At 41.5% G+C, this 14,496-nt stretch overlaps 1 pseudogene; it reads left to right on the top strand.

Annotated features, from left to right (window-relative positions):
• The window catches only part of LOC111220773, a 39,704-nt pseudogene that overhangs the window by 20,085 nt on the left and 5,123 nt on the right, over nt 1-14,496 (top strand).

Genomic DNA, 14,496 nt, shown 5'->3' with positions numbered 1-14,496 from the left:
TCTTCCCCTTTTGTCATGTTTTGCTGCAGCCCACCTTTCCTCCTCCTCTTGATATTTCCCTTCTCTTGCCTTAGACAGTCAAGGAGAGATAGTATTTCAACTCAGAGAAGAAAGGAAAGGATTAACAACAGCAGGTAGGCACCTGAGAGTAGACACACCTCTACACCTTCACATCCCATCTCCTTATTCGCTCCCTCCCCTTACCTCTCTCCGCCCCTACCTCTGCCTCTCCACTTAAGGCCTGCAACAATAGATGTGTTGCATAAGACCAAAAACAAAACACACACCATCTCCTGCAGGGAAAAAAAAAAACCCTAACCCTCATCTTTAACCTTTTTGTAAATTATAAACATAGAATACAGAAACACAGGATGAGGGTTTATTTTGATGCTAACTCCATAGGGGAAAGTCCAGGTGCGGTAATGATCCAATACTATTATATAATGGTCCGATCATGAGTAGCTCTGTCACTGGCACTCCTGGGTTTACATACTTCTCAGTAAGCACTGCCAGAATTGCCACATGCTGAATAATGTTACAGCTGGCCAATGTGAGGGAAGTAGAAATATGTCTTACAGTAGCCAGGATGTTGAGCAATCTCTCCCACAGCCCTCACCTGGGTAACGTTCAGTCTCATTTATGATTACTATTCCTCTGTGGTATGCTGCTCTGGTTGCTTTCCTCATCTCACTAAGATTTATTGCTTTTATTCACATCAGCATATCACAGCATGCTGCTAAAAGAGGAATGACTAACTGGTTAGCATTGCTCCTCAAGGAAGATTGTAGCTAGCTGAGCTCATTAGTTCATTATGGACTAGAGCATTATGGGTGATTTCAAGGAGAAAAGACAAACTAGGACCTCTTCTTGTTTCTAAATTAGGAAAAGTTATGTTATCATTTATTATATGTATAATTAAAACAGCATATTGCATAAGGCTGCAACTAGAGATATTTCTATTAGCTAATGTCAGCATGCTAAAATGCCTCAAAATGCTAACATGCTGATGTTTGGCAGACAATGTTTACCATATTATTTTAGCATGTTAGCATGCTAACTGTTGCTAGTTAGCACTAAAGACATGTTGCAGCTGAGGCTGACTGTCATTAGTTTTGCAGGTATTTGGCCATAAACCAAAGAACTGGACAAAGTGAAGGTTTGGTGATGATGATGATGTTGATGGAGCTATAAGATAAAGTGGAAGTTTTACATCTTATCCTGAGGAGGACATGTATGTCTGTAGTACCAAAATTCATGATAATGGATTCAATTGTTGTTGAGCCATTTCCTTCAAGACCTCTAGTCTCCATCCTGTGAATGTCTGTACAACATTTCATGGCAATCCATCCAATAGCTGTTAAGATATTGCAGTCAAGACTAAAGAAGGGGACTGACAACATGGCTGAATGTGCCTAAAAATAGTTAAATGATGCAATGGTCACCTATATTTTTGTTAAATGTTGTTCCAATGCACCAGCTCCAAGCGATAATTGTTCACGCTCTTTATCTATAATTTTTGAGCCACTGTCGCTTTGATTTTCTCACTTTGCTTGAATTGTTTCATGTAGCCAGATTGTGGAACCACTGGACACTCTCACTGTTTGTACGAGTGAAGCTCCAAATTGGATTAAAATGATGTGGCCAAGTGAGAACCAGCTGTGTTCTGGCTCCATTTCCTCAGAGCAGATATTTAGTCACCGGTGATGGATTTGTTCAAAGCCTTTACATCCAGAAGTCTGTTTTGATTGGAAGCCAAGCAGCACAACTGCAGACAGATAGCATCTCTGTTCCTGTGATGTTGTGGAGCACTCCACTCATCGAGCGCCAACCAGCGGCAGAGCGGCCGCGCCCCGCGCTACCTTGAGAAAATAAACAATGATCTTTTTAGTTACAGTTACACACAATTCTTCTGCCTTTGTTTGCTTTATAGAGACTATTTAGGGCACGTCATACTGATGTGGTTAGTACTTGTCTTATAACTTAATTTTCCACACCGCCCACAGTAATGGTGGTTAGCACGAAGATTGATGTTTGTATTTTTCACCCAATTGCAATCTGCTGAATCATGTGTGTGTTTTTTTTGTTTTGTTTTTTTTGTACATTTCGATCACTTACAAGATGGAGCATTTTTGGCTGAAGTCAAATCACAGTTTTTTACTACTGATTGTATCTAACATTATCTTCATTTTGTAATTACCAGGTAATCGTGTAATATAATTTGCACTCTTTCACAATTCACTACATCTCCTTTTTTCTTTTTTTCCTGGTGTTGTAATTTGTGTCGGCACGCTGCGCCTGATCACTATCCAGAGACAGAAATGGGTGAGAGTGACTGCAGAGAACAGTAGCCCACCTCCAAATCATGCCCTGTTTATAAAAAAAAAAAAAAAAAAAAAAAAAATCCATTCACACATACCAGACACCTCAGTGCACACAGATTCCATCTACCATCAGCACCACCATGTCAGACGACACTGTCAGATGACCTTTGTACACACTGATCCTTCAAATAAAAAGGTGTTTATGTCACTCGGTGGTGTTTGACAGAGTACCAGCAGGATTAAAGCAGCCTCGCGGTGAAAAGACTTTGATCAGCTCTCTCCTCTCCTCTCCAAACCCTCAGCGTCATGCTGACTTACAGATCCCGAAGCTGAACTCGCTCCTTGTTTCCCCTCCACCTGTCCGCTGGTCCAAGTCGATGTATTAATTAGTGAGTGAGGGAGTAAGGTGAAGCAGCTTATCTCTGCTGATGTTGTCTAATGAGGAGTCTTGTTAGGGAACATTGAATGTTGTGGTTTTTCAGCGACTCATTGTTAGTGACCCAGAGAAAAGGCGGTGTGACTGAAAGGTGGTGCCAAATTACTCTCCAATCCTCCCACCTATGCAAAACTGAACTACTGGACTTCTGTACTGTAGTCAGTCAGGACTGGGTCTGTTGCTGTCTTAAATCCTAGAGTTTATATTAAGTCCATGTTGTCATAAAATGTGAGATTCTACAAGTTGGAGTTTGGGTTTCCAATATTGTACATTATCAACAGAGCATAATAAGATTCTTTGGTGACTTAATGGCGTGATCAAAATAATTAAATTCTTTTGCAACTTCCACTGATATTTATTCTGTCTGTATTATAAAGATGTGGCAAAATGAGGACACAAATGATGCAAGGTCAAAGATCCAAGTTGCTTGATTAAAGAATGGCGATGAGGTGCCCTTGTGCAAGATATTTGATCCCCAACACATGATGGTCCACTTCCCAACGAACAAGTGTTTACAGCTGGTCCAAACAGCCACACTTGAAAACCGGGCGAAAAGCTAGACAGGGGCACAACGCAACAGTCGTTCAAAGTTAAGGATGATAGCACACACTGTCACACAGTCATTCATAGTGCTGTCCTTGTTTGGAAACACGAAAAATGAAGAAACACAAGAGAGTGGCTGTTTGAAGTCGGCATGTTTAACGGATTCTTAGTCTTGAAAAGGTTACAGAAATTGTGAGACGCAGCACGGTCTGCGTAACGCTACTCAGTTACATTCTCCACATAGAAAATTCAATATTGAAAATTTGAAAATTGAATTCAGTTTTTCATTTTTTATGGGGCATGTAGAACTGAAAAGCGTCACACGGACCCAGCACACATCCAATTCTAATGTCGGAAAAGTGTGGGCAAAGAGTGTCACAGTAAGACAGTATTCAACAAGCACCCTTTGATTAATATGCTGATGCATTAAATCTGTGTCCCACACTGTGTGAATTTGAAGCAGAGTGGTGTCGGAGCATCACAACTAGGCTCCTTTCAGTTTCACCTCTTTAACGCAAAAAAAAATGCCTGTGTGTTCATCCCAGTGTGGTTTAAAAACTGAAAAAAAACACAATAACATACATATTCTACCATAGCAGTTTTTTCTTTTTCTCTTTTATAACTTACTTTATTTATTAACATTTTCTCCCATTTTTTTCTGGGATAAAATGTCTGTGAAAACTGCAAATAATGTGCCAAACAGTATGCTATAACCTGCAGACCACTGATATCAACATATATTTTCTCTGCACAGGTACGCCATCATGTGTGGAATTATGGCAGAATATGACACAGTACAGAACAAGATAAAGAACGGATACATCTTTAAGGTAAGTTGTTGTCTAACACAGTTTTCTCATCATATGTTTTGTGAGTTGTGTGTGTTGGTGTGGCTATTAAATGAAATGCTTGCACTATTTTATGTGTACATTTTTCATATATGTATGGGACACTGTTTCTCCCCTGAACTTAGAGTAGAGGGGGAATGGCTACTCACATCACTTAAGCCACTCCTATAGTCATTCAGTTGCATAAGACAGAGTGTGGAACAACGGCACGTAGCATTTTATCTTCTGTCAGCAGCTTCCCCCAAACACTGTGTACCTGCAAAACTCTTGACAGGTGAAAGAGAAAGAGATAGAGAGCTGGAGAGGGAAGACGTAGAAAAAACCCCCACCTGAATCAGAGAGAGAGGGAGAATGGAAAAGAATGTGGGAGGGAGGGTGCGTGACAAACCTGGAGTGTGTGGTCGCTCTGCGAGATCGCGTGTGTGAGGTGTTTGTGAAATACTTGTGGGTTGGTGAAGCAGGACAGATCAGGTCAGAACAGAAGGCAGTGAAACAGCAGCCGTGTCATGAATCAACAGTGAAAATCTTCTCGTCTGTCTGTCTGTCTGTCTGTCTGTCTGTCTGTCTGTCTGTCTGTCTGTCTGTCTGTCTGTCTGTCTGTCTGTCTGTCTGTCTGTCTGTCTGTCTGTCTCCTCTCCCAGGATCATCTGGATAAAGCCATCGAGCTGAAGCCGCAAGACCCCATGTCCTACTACCTGCTGGGCCGCTGGTGCTACGCTGTATGTGACCCTCCTGACACACAACACATCTGTCTCTCCTGTCTCTACTCACATCGGCAGACAGTGAATTTGTTGAGGCTGACATTTGCTAACCCACCCATGACACCCCCCCCCCCCCCCCCCCCCTGCAGGGCGGTCGGAGGACCATCATCTATACTGCCGCAGACAGACAAGCTATCACAACTGTGGCGGGGATCCACCTAAATGACGAATGGAAATATGATTCATGGACACAGCCTGTCACTTAATTCGGTTCGCATGCCAATCACCTCAGACTGTTCGATTGCTGTCATGACAAATCATCATTTTTTCCTATGTAGATCAACATATTTCACTTGACCCACCCGATGTCAAAAGGTTGATTCCTGAGAGGGCTTTGACGCATCCAAGACAACTGCAAAGCAGAATATTGTGTATCATAGTGGTGACAGGCACAACCGCTGGAGATGAGAGGACGACATGCAAACCAAAAACACTGCTGTCTTTGTGCGTGTCATAGAGGGTAAAAAGTACATCATGGATCTACATAGTTCGAGCTGAAAATAAAGCCAGGAGCCACAAACACTGGTAACATTTCGTGCCAATAGTGATACCTGCGAGAAAACAAGATAGCTTGGTTAAGATTACAATAAGAGTGAGAAACCTACACCATAAAATGTTCTGCATGATCATACACAATGAAATAAGCACAACACAAAGTTAGATTATACTATGCAGGGAGTTTACACTAAAACAGGAGACCTAGAAGATGAGTCTGCAGTAAGCGACTATAGCTAAAGAACAGTACGCAAGACAGAGTAGTTGGTTTTTCCAATGAACTCGTTAGGGCGTCAGGTCCTCCTTTTTCTCTCTCTCCCATACGAATGGTATCACAAGGGCTACATGACTGATTCTCAAACACATGTGTAGAGGCTTGCAATACTAATTGTTCAACTGTGATGTGGAGACAGTGATATAAGATCATACCAAATTTGCTTCGTTTTGCCTATACTTAACAGTCATATCCACTCTTTCTCTAGTGTTTGTATTAAATGGGTTTAACTCAATTTAATGAGAGCGCATTAAGAGTAAGTGGAGTTACTTTGTTTTAAGGGGGTAATGTCCTACATGAAATTACAGCTCCAGGTTGGGAAACCATGTCACATTAGGAAGCATGAGGATGTCGAATCTGTACAATGTATACCTTGTCAGCACTCTTCTCAAGCAAAAGGCGATATAACCTCTATTCTATCAAGCCCGAAATCATTCATGCACTCATATTTTCGTCTTCGTCCTTGAGACTTTTTTAATGAGTTTCGAAGCTCCAAAGAATAAAAGATTGTAAACCTGTAAATAAAGTCGTATGAAAGTATCTTTTCGCGTACCACGCCTCTCCCATATTCTCTCTAAACTTCTACAACATAATTATATTCCTAATTTACAAATGCGCTTCAGCGAGCGCTTCGCGTTGATTTTGAGAACTGCAAATGTTAACTTCATTGCACAGCTAGAGGACAGTTGATCATGATATTAATTATCGCACAATCATCTAGGACATGACTCTGAATAATAAATAATGTGTGGAGGTCAGTAATTAAAATGCAGCTTTGTACTCAAAATTTGCTGGATTTTATTAGAGAATTAACTGTAACGGAAACGAAGTGCTGAACAATATTATAATATAAAAACAATGGCGGTGGCCATACTGATATGTAAGTGGGATCCAGGCTCTGAGCTAGATTCCAAACGGATATGTACACTCGAAGTTGTCATAATAAATGAATGTATTGAACACAAAAACGCTGATTCTCTTGCCTCGAAATCTTTCTGTTTTCTCTTTCTACTAACAGCACATCTTCAACAACATATAGCAATCTAGTGGAACCTTGCTCTTTTACATATACCACGAAGGAGTATGATTGCATTTTTTAAAATAGTGAGGTGGAAGAGAACCGACGTCATGAATATCTTGTACAAGGAAAATTGCCAATTGTCCACTTATAATGACCTTTGATGTTATCTCCTATCCTACCAAATACTACTCCATTAGCCTTTTCCCTCCCTCTCTTTCTGATGTGTTGCATTTCTACACTCATTCACTAATTCGGCCAATACTTTATTCCTATTATGTAAATCCTCTCAACACGATCACGACCGCCTGGTACCCATATCTGTGTTTCTATTCAGAAGTCGACACTCTTCGATCCTTAATTATTCCACAAGTCCATAGGTCTGGTGATTCTCTAATCACATATGAGCAATAGTCGTGCGCTCGTAAACTCGCTATATCAAAGCCTCCTCCTACCATCCTACTCGATGTACTTCTGCTCACAGACGCTTCGAGCCTCCTGTATGTGTTCGCATCGCAAGAACTTTTGCTCCAGGGTCAGGCATCTAATCAAGAATGAACGGTCCAGAACGTTCTGAGAGGTCCTAACTCTAACTCTCTGCTCCAGTCCTCCTTGTTTATCCTGCTCCTGCAGTTTTGTGTCCCACTACACATTGGGCCTCTCCACCACCTCTGAGCCATGTCCTAATGGTTGGCAGTCCGACCTGGGCTACCACCATTGCACATCGCAGGATTGGTTTCTGCGTCGCCAAGTCTGCGTTTTGGACCTTCTCGTTGTCCCAGACAAACCACCGAGTGCGTGTTTCTCCGTCTAGTGTCAATATTGACGTAGCCAGTCTGTTATTTCTATGGTAGTCACTTCAGACTAACCGTCTCGTCAGGACATGTAGTCATCTCCTAAGGAGATGATGTGAGCGTGCAATGTGAGACACCTCCACTCGTCGATCTTCTATAGTGTGGCTCGGCATCGGAAAACACAAACGCGTGTCTGTTAATTAGCGTGAGGCAGCTCCTCAACGGCGAGAGACCGCTCGAGGAGCACGCTGATCAGTGAGCAGTATAAAACTCTCACTCACCTGTTCTCTGAAATAACTGAGTATTTCTTTGGCTGGTTCTTAAAACCCACAAATTTCTAATGTACTATCTTGGTGAGGATTTATCAAGAGGGACCTCAAAGTAAGAGAAATAATATATTGAAAATAAATATAAAAAATATGGACCTTGCCTTAATAAAAAACAGAGACACTATATTATTTTTAGAGCCTTACAAGAGCTGACCATCCTCACAAATACATAGAACAAACAGGCCACGAGTGATATATGGAGGTTAGCATCTCAAGAGGCCATTTGGAGAGTGGAGAGCATGTCAAAAGAAGTTCTCCCAAAAGTTGCATTTGTCTGTCTGCGACCTATCTAGCGTAGCGGAATTTAACGGAATACATTTCAACCTATTGTCTGGCTGAGCTACTATTATATGATATATATTCAGGGGGTAAATAGGTATACTATTTAGCAAACATAACATTGCATATTCGTACCATGTGAGAATAGAGAGATATTTCGTATTTGCGGCACTCTGGGTGGTGCACAGGCTCGCATATATTTTCTGTTATTGTGCATGGAGATCTCACTCGAGACAGCGAGAAGATATATATAATATCCTCGATATATGGATGGGTGTTCCGGGCCGGGGTAAACGACAACATGTATAGTATTCCTCATAGCTGGTGCTTTAGTCCCAGAGTAGCGTTTAGGGGGTCTGGCAGAAATTAGCACTCAAGTAGCGGTACACTCAGGCGAGGGAATTTTATCTCAGCAGGTCTTCCTAGTATGGTGAGCTAAAGTACTGGATCATTAGTGTGTGTGTGTCAAGATTGCCTGTCAGCGTGCGCCAAATCAGCATGATTGTGTGCTACCTGCATGCTCTTGCCAGTCTATTCCGTCATCTCCGATGTTATGCCAAGCTAAAGCTAGTTCAAATCAACTCATCTAATGCTCTGGCAACGAAAACATATTAGGCATATTTCCTGTGAAGCTGATGACAAGTGTGAGTGAGTGGGTCACTGGCTCTGTAAGTGGCGAATTATACATGCGATAAGATTTATGAAATGAATAGCACTCTCAGTAACTATTCCACAGCACAAATTACACACGGGGACCCAGTCAAACGAGGCATGTTCTTGTTATAAACACCAAGATTTAGTGTCTTTGATCCGAAATCACTTATGACACTCCATATCTTAAAATAAAAATATTGTATAGAGTGAAGACACAGAGTTGTGCAGTGGTTCTTCATACCTATGTCCCATCTGAGCGACGTTAACTCTGCTAATGATGCTTCCAGTACAAACAAATACCTGTTCTGGATATCATGGTTGAACATCGAGTTGAATCTCACGTAACAGGAACTACTCACAGTCGCGGAGATAGCTTACTGTATTAGCTTGAGTTTAGATCGTGTTCAGGACAAACACTGTGACTTTGTGAGTTTATACAAATGCTAAATTATGCTAAAACTCGTGAAGCATAATCATATGTGGTCCTTTTATTTTTACACCACTATCCGCTCATAGTGCTTCCATCTTCAGCGGACTACCAATGTTGATGAGAGTTGTATTATGTGGGCTGCTTTAGGGAAACATTTTGTACATATACTACTATTAAATAGACCTGACGAGCTCTTCAGGAAATGATATGAGCAGTATAGTTAAATTTTTTCAGCTCAGTGGTTAAAAGTTGTGCACTACAACTCTTCAATTCCTTGTGGGCTTAGTCATGCTTACTCTGCGAATGATATATCTTATCCTGTCATACTAGTGTGGAGTATATGTGCAACCTGCCTATAGGAACAATGGGGTCTTTAGCTCCTAAAACCACTAGAAAGTCTCTTAGTGTACTCTAGGATTTGGTGATGACACGTGTCAGTTTTACTTATTTCAACTGTGATCCTGAGGAGAACCCTAATGTTTGTTTTGTTTGCGAGGAGAGTTTGCTAGTGGATAGGCTCTAATAGCCGGTTACAATGTGAATACGCGGCACTCGCGTTAATCGTCGCAGCCCTCCAGAGGTGGTGTCTTCCTTCTCGCAAAGTCCTTCTATGTTTTCAATTTAGCGGCCTCAGACTTTCTGTTAGTGGTGCTGTTATTTGCAGAGAACTCGCGCCTGGTCCTTTCGTGCGCTAAATCAGCAGTGCTACTTCTGCTGCCTACTAGTTGCTACCGCAGACGCATATAATAATACACCCTGCTTAACCCTCGAGTGACACAGACCTGGTGTACCTGGCTTAGAACTTGTCTGACTGTACTCGCCCCATTAGAGGCTAACTTTCTCACGTAGATTCTTGAGTGCACCGTGTCTAACACTGTCTGCTGCAGAAAATGTCGAAAACAGCGAGCAGCATGGTCACTCCACCTGGGTGCTGGCGTTCGCGTGTGACACCGAGCTCCTTTGCATAGTGTCTCGATCGTGGTTAAATGATAGATAGGAAATCTGAGGGAGGGGTTTCAGCGGCCAAAGCCACCGTTCATTAGCTGCTCCAGCATCCCGCGTGCATTTAGATACGGGAGACGGTGCATCACGGCTCAACGCCCCACGCCGAACACCCTGAAAGAAAAAAAACACCCACGTCAGCATTAACGACAGACAAACCACCAATACAACATTAAAGAAAAAAAACTTTAATGGGCTCCATTGTGGCAGACAGATATAAATGAGTCTGAAGAGATTCTGAATTGTACAGACAGACAGAAATATGTGTAACATGATCAGTAAACTGCCACCACCACTTATTTTGGTCTTGAAAGTTAATTAACCGTCTAGCGACGGGAAATAAAAGCAATGTGACAGTGAATGCATCATTTTATACAATTGATCAAAGGAAATATGCCAAAACAGTAGCTTTCTCAAGATTTGCTGCTTTGTTCTGTGTTTATATCACTTGACTTTCTGAAAAGTATGCCCCGATCATAGTTTTGGTTGTGAATTTTGGCCACAAATAGTATAGGTATCGTAATTATAGATGTTACTGTAAGAACCGGTCTCTGCTTACAATACATTCAATTATGTGGATTGGATTAGAGGGCTCAGATCATACACACAACTCAGTCTGTGACAATAATTATTGTCCTTGACAAAAGTGGAAATGTGGAACACCTCTATAGGAAACAATGAATAACACCAGTAAACCAATAGGAGAACACAAAACAATTCAGGTGTTTTCAGTTGATTACCCTGGTGCGATTGCTGGGAGGATTCCCTACACACCTGGGAAATGCCAGCCAAAAAAAAAAAAAAAACTACTATGTATGTTGACTCCAGTTAAAGCAACTGCCGTAATAGCAGTTGCTCAAACCATCAATGCGCGTGTGTGTTTAAGCCAAAATAGCTCACAGAGAATGAACATTTTTGTCTAAATTTAAATTATGACTTTACACACAGTGTATGGTTCGAGAATAAGTGATTTCCTGAACACTGGTGTCTGAGATATCATGTTAGCACCTGCTGGACAGAATATGGTGAGACACTGGATCTTATCCATGTATAGAGTGGGACGAGTTAAAATTAAGACCGCTGTACTGATTATCGAGGCTATTCTTCTCTTACTATACATTCGTGTTTATCCTTCCGTTTCCACTTTTTTCACATAGAAGATTTTAACATCACGCCCTGCGAAACGTGTAATTCCCCCAAGAGGACTGACTTCACATGAGAATCCCCTCAGTTCCAAATGCATGATGAGTGCTCTCGATTCTGCCGATGTCTCACCTACTTCTGCTGCTCATGCAGAGCAAATTCTGGGGGACTTGTGAGAATAGACGACGTCCTGTCATAATACACATCTTGCACAGCAGCTCTCAACGATTTACTTAGAGTAGGGTTCGCATTATGCATTTACATACTGTTGCAACTCAATACGTGCAAAGCCGATGTTTCATTCAATAATATGACTACACAGTAGAGTCTGTGGCATGTACTCACACATCTTAGATCTAGGTATATTGTGAGTGCTGCTCTACTATTTATATTTTTGCTAAACACACACATATATGGCATTTAGAGCAGTTTCAATTGCTGCTGAGAGGCTGTATGAACCTCTGACTTACTATTTACACCGTCCTGATCAAGCGGTTAGTATGATTGGCAAAGGTTCTTAAATCCTTTACTGGTATTAATAAACACTTGGACTTCTTTTTGATCAGACCGAGGACGAGCGCCATACCCAGAGACGAGGGAGAAGAGGAGAGAGAGAAAAGAATAATAAAAATACAGAAGTGAGGAGGAAGACTAACAACATAGTATAGCGTCATTTGTAATGTTCCTACGTGATCTTGTGTTCATTTTGCGATTCTGAAAAACGAGTGCCCAGTGTTGAAACTAGATAACAAAAACTATCCAGAGGAGTACCACATTTCTAGTTGCTAAAAAAACGTATTTTCACAAAAGATTAGTACATTTATTTGGAAGAAATAAAACAAGGCGCTTCCTTTCCTCACACAAGCTGACGTTACTGTGTTTATATCACGAAGTTGAAGGTAAACGAAGAGGATGAATAGATCTAGCCAGAGATGTACGAAGGACAGACAGAGCAGACAACAGACAGGACCATGGCTGACCCCGAAAGGCCACGAAGCGCCTCTTTCGCGGGAAGCGGCATACTGCACGCAACGTGCGCATTCACAGCCAGGAATGGTACTGAATGGAAGGAGAGGAGGAAACAACCCCAGCTCAACCCTTCTGTGAAGAGAGGCCATCGAGCGGCATGCATTAAGGGTCTATAGTCAACCCGCGCATCCAATGGCTATACTGATCCCCATAGACTCTATCTCAGACACTTAGATTCAGCCAGGACTCATGGAGCACGAGAGAAGAGAAGGGAATGGACACAGAGATCAGAGGCTGCCTTTCACTAGGTAACACCAATAAAGCGTTATTGTTGAAAGCAGACAAGGAGTGAGCAGAGGCAACAGAGGACCCTAGAAGTTTACACATACCACAATGGGTACCAAAAAGGCCACAGCACGAGACAGTAAGAGAAGATTTCACTGTCCTATCTGATCATTTAATAGTGCTATACAAAGTGTATGCTCCTGCCTGTGTCGAACTAGATGAGATACAACTCACACTGACTTCAATTATATACTGAATAAAACTAACACGGACCCACACGCCCCATGACAGACTGGGCGTACATAGAAGATTAGAATTGTATTTTTAACCCCGACATGACTATATATATAATATATAATCTATATATTATATTATATAAAACTCCGATTGATAGATTCAGGTTAATTAAAGAGTTATAAAGGTCTTTAACGGGATGGACAGCAAGGAACAAATACCTTCTATTCTTTGTTTCTTCACCAAGCCTGAATTATTTGCGTTTGAGCATCTATCAACTGCTCACTGCCTTAGAGTTGAATGACACAGACCACTACCACTTCACAATCGAGTATAAACTGTCCGAGCCATATCGTGTGGTCAGCACAAGAATGGCCGACAACTGGATCATATTCTTTTCAAGATAATTCTCTGTAAGACGTTTAAAGCCATAACGAGTGCTAGAGCACAAGAAGCCTCTGAGTGAGGTGAGACCGAGAAACGTGAAGAAGGAGAGATGAGAGAAACGGTAGCCGCGCAGGACTAGGATGATCAATTAAATCGATGATGCTGAGCAAGAGCAGTGTGCAGGGGATATTCTTCTTTTCCCGACGAAGTGACACTTTCCAACGGCACCTCACCTCAGGACAATGTCTTCATCGAGACCATTCGGATTACAAAACGTACAGGTTTCACTCATTTTAGATAGAATTCGATAGACTTGATGATATTAATTAATGATTTGTACACTAAATGGAAGATTGATCATTAAAGCCCTGCACTCTGTAACGCTGGGGCTGGGGGAAAAAAAAAAAAAGTCAATTAAATAACCAAGAATTCGCCTGTAGTTTTTAAGGTTTAAATGCACTGTGACTTCCCTTTGGAGAGACAGAACAAGTTTAAGCTCGCTTTTTTTTCTTTTGAAGCACAGAATTTCCCTTTTTGTTATTATTCATCACGTCAGCGAGGTGGGATTTTCATATTTAACGGCAGAAACGTTTAATTTGGTATTTAAAAGATAAAAAGTTTTGCAGGCTTGGTAATAATGTTACACATTTTTAGTTGCAGTCTCACTTTGTGATTTTACAGAGATATTCTGATATTAAAAAAAAGAAAAAAAAGTCTTGCATGCTGCAAGTGCTAACCAAACTGGTATAAAAGTTACGACTAATTGTTGGAATTCAGTCCCTGTTAACTCAAGCGATTATTGACTGTGCTTTCTGTTTTCAAAAGTGGTAGATCATGCATACTCCAACACTTCCTTCATGTAACATTTGCAAACAGATCTAGTTCAGAGGTGTATTCACACGCGAAGATCAAGGGAGGGATGCACTCAAACAATACACCACACATTACACACAGAGACCTTTAGCTGCTAATATAAAAACGTCGCAGTTTGCCGTGGTTTTATCAGACTACCTTGCCGTTTCACCACTGGCTGTCCAGGGCTCACAATTATAGTCTCATCCACCACTGAGTCCTGTCGATCATCTTCCCCGTCATAGTGACGATACTCCTTTTGCTATGTGTGTATGTGGATGTGTGGTGTGTGTGTGTTGATGTGTGTATGTGTGTGTGTGTTTGTGCGTAGTGCTTGGCCTGAGTGCCACAGCGGTGTTAGGGAGTTGGTCCCATTACAGTATTGTGATGACAATCTGTCAAGAGCAACATATACACTCATACAATGTATGACTTGTAGTGT

Source organism: Seriola dumerili, unplaced genomic scaffold (genome assembly GCF_002260705.1).
Source record: "Seriola dumerili isolate Sdu_G_001 unplaced genomic scaffold, Sdu_1.0 BDQW01000073.1, whole genome shotgun sequence".
NCBI lineage: Eukaryota > Metazoa > Chordata > Actinopteri > Carangiformes > Carangidae > Seriola > Seriola dumerili.
This window is presented reverse-complemented; position numbering and strand designations above follow the sequence as displayed.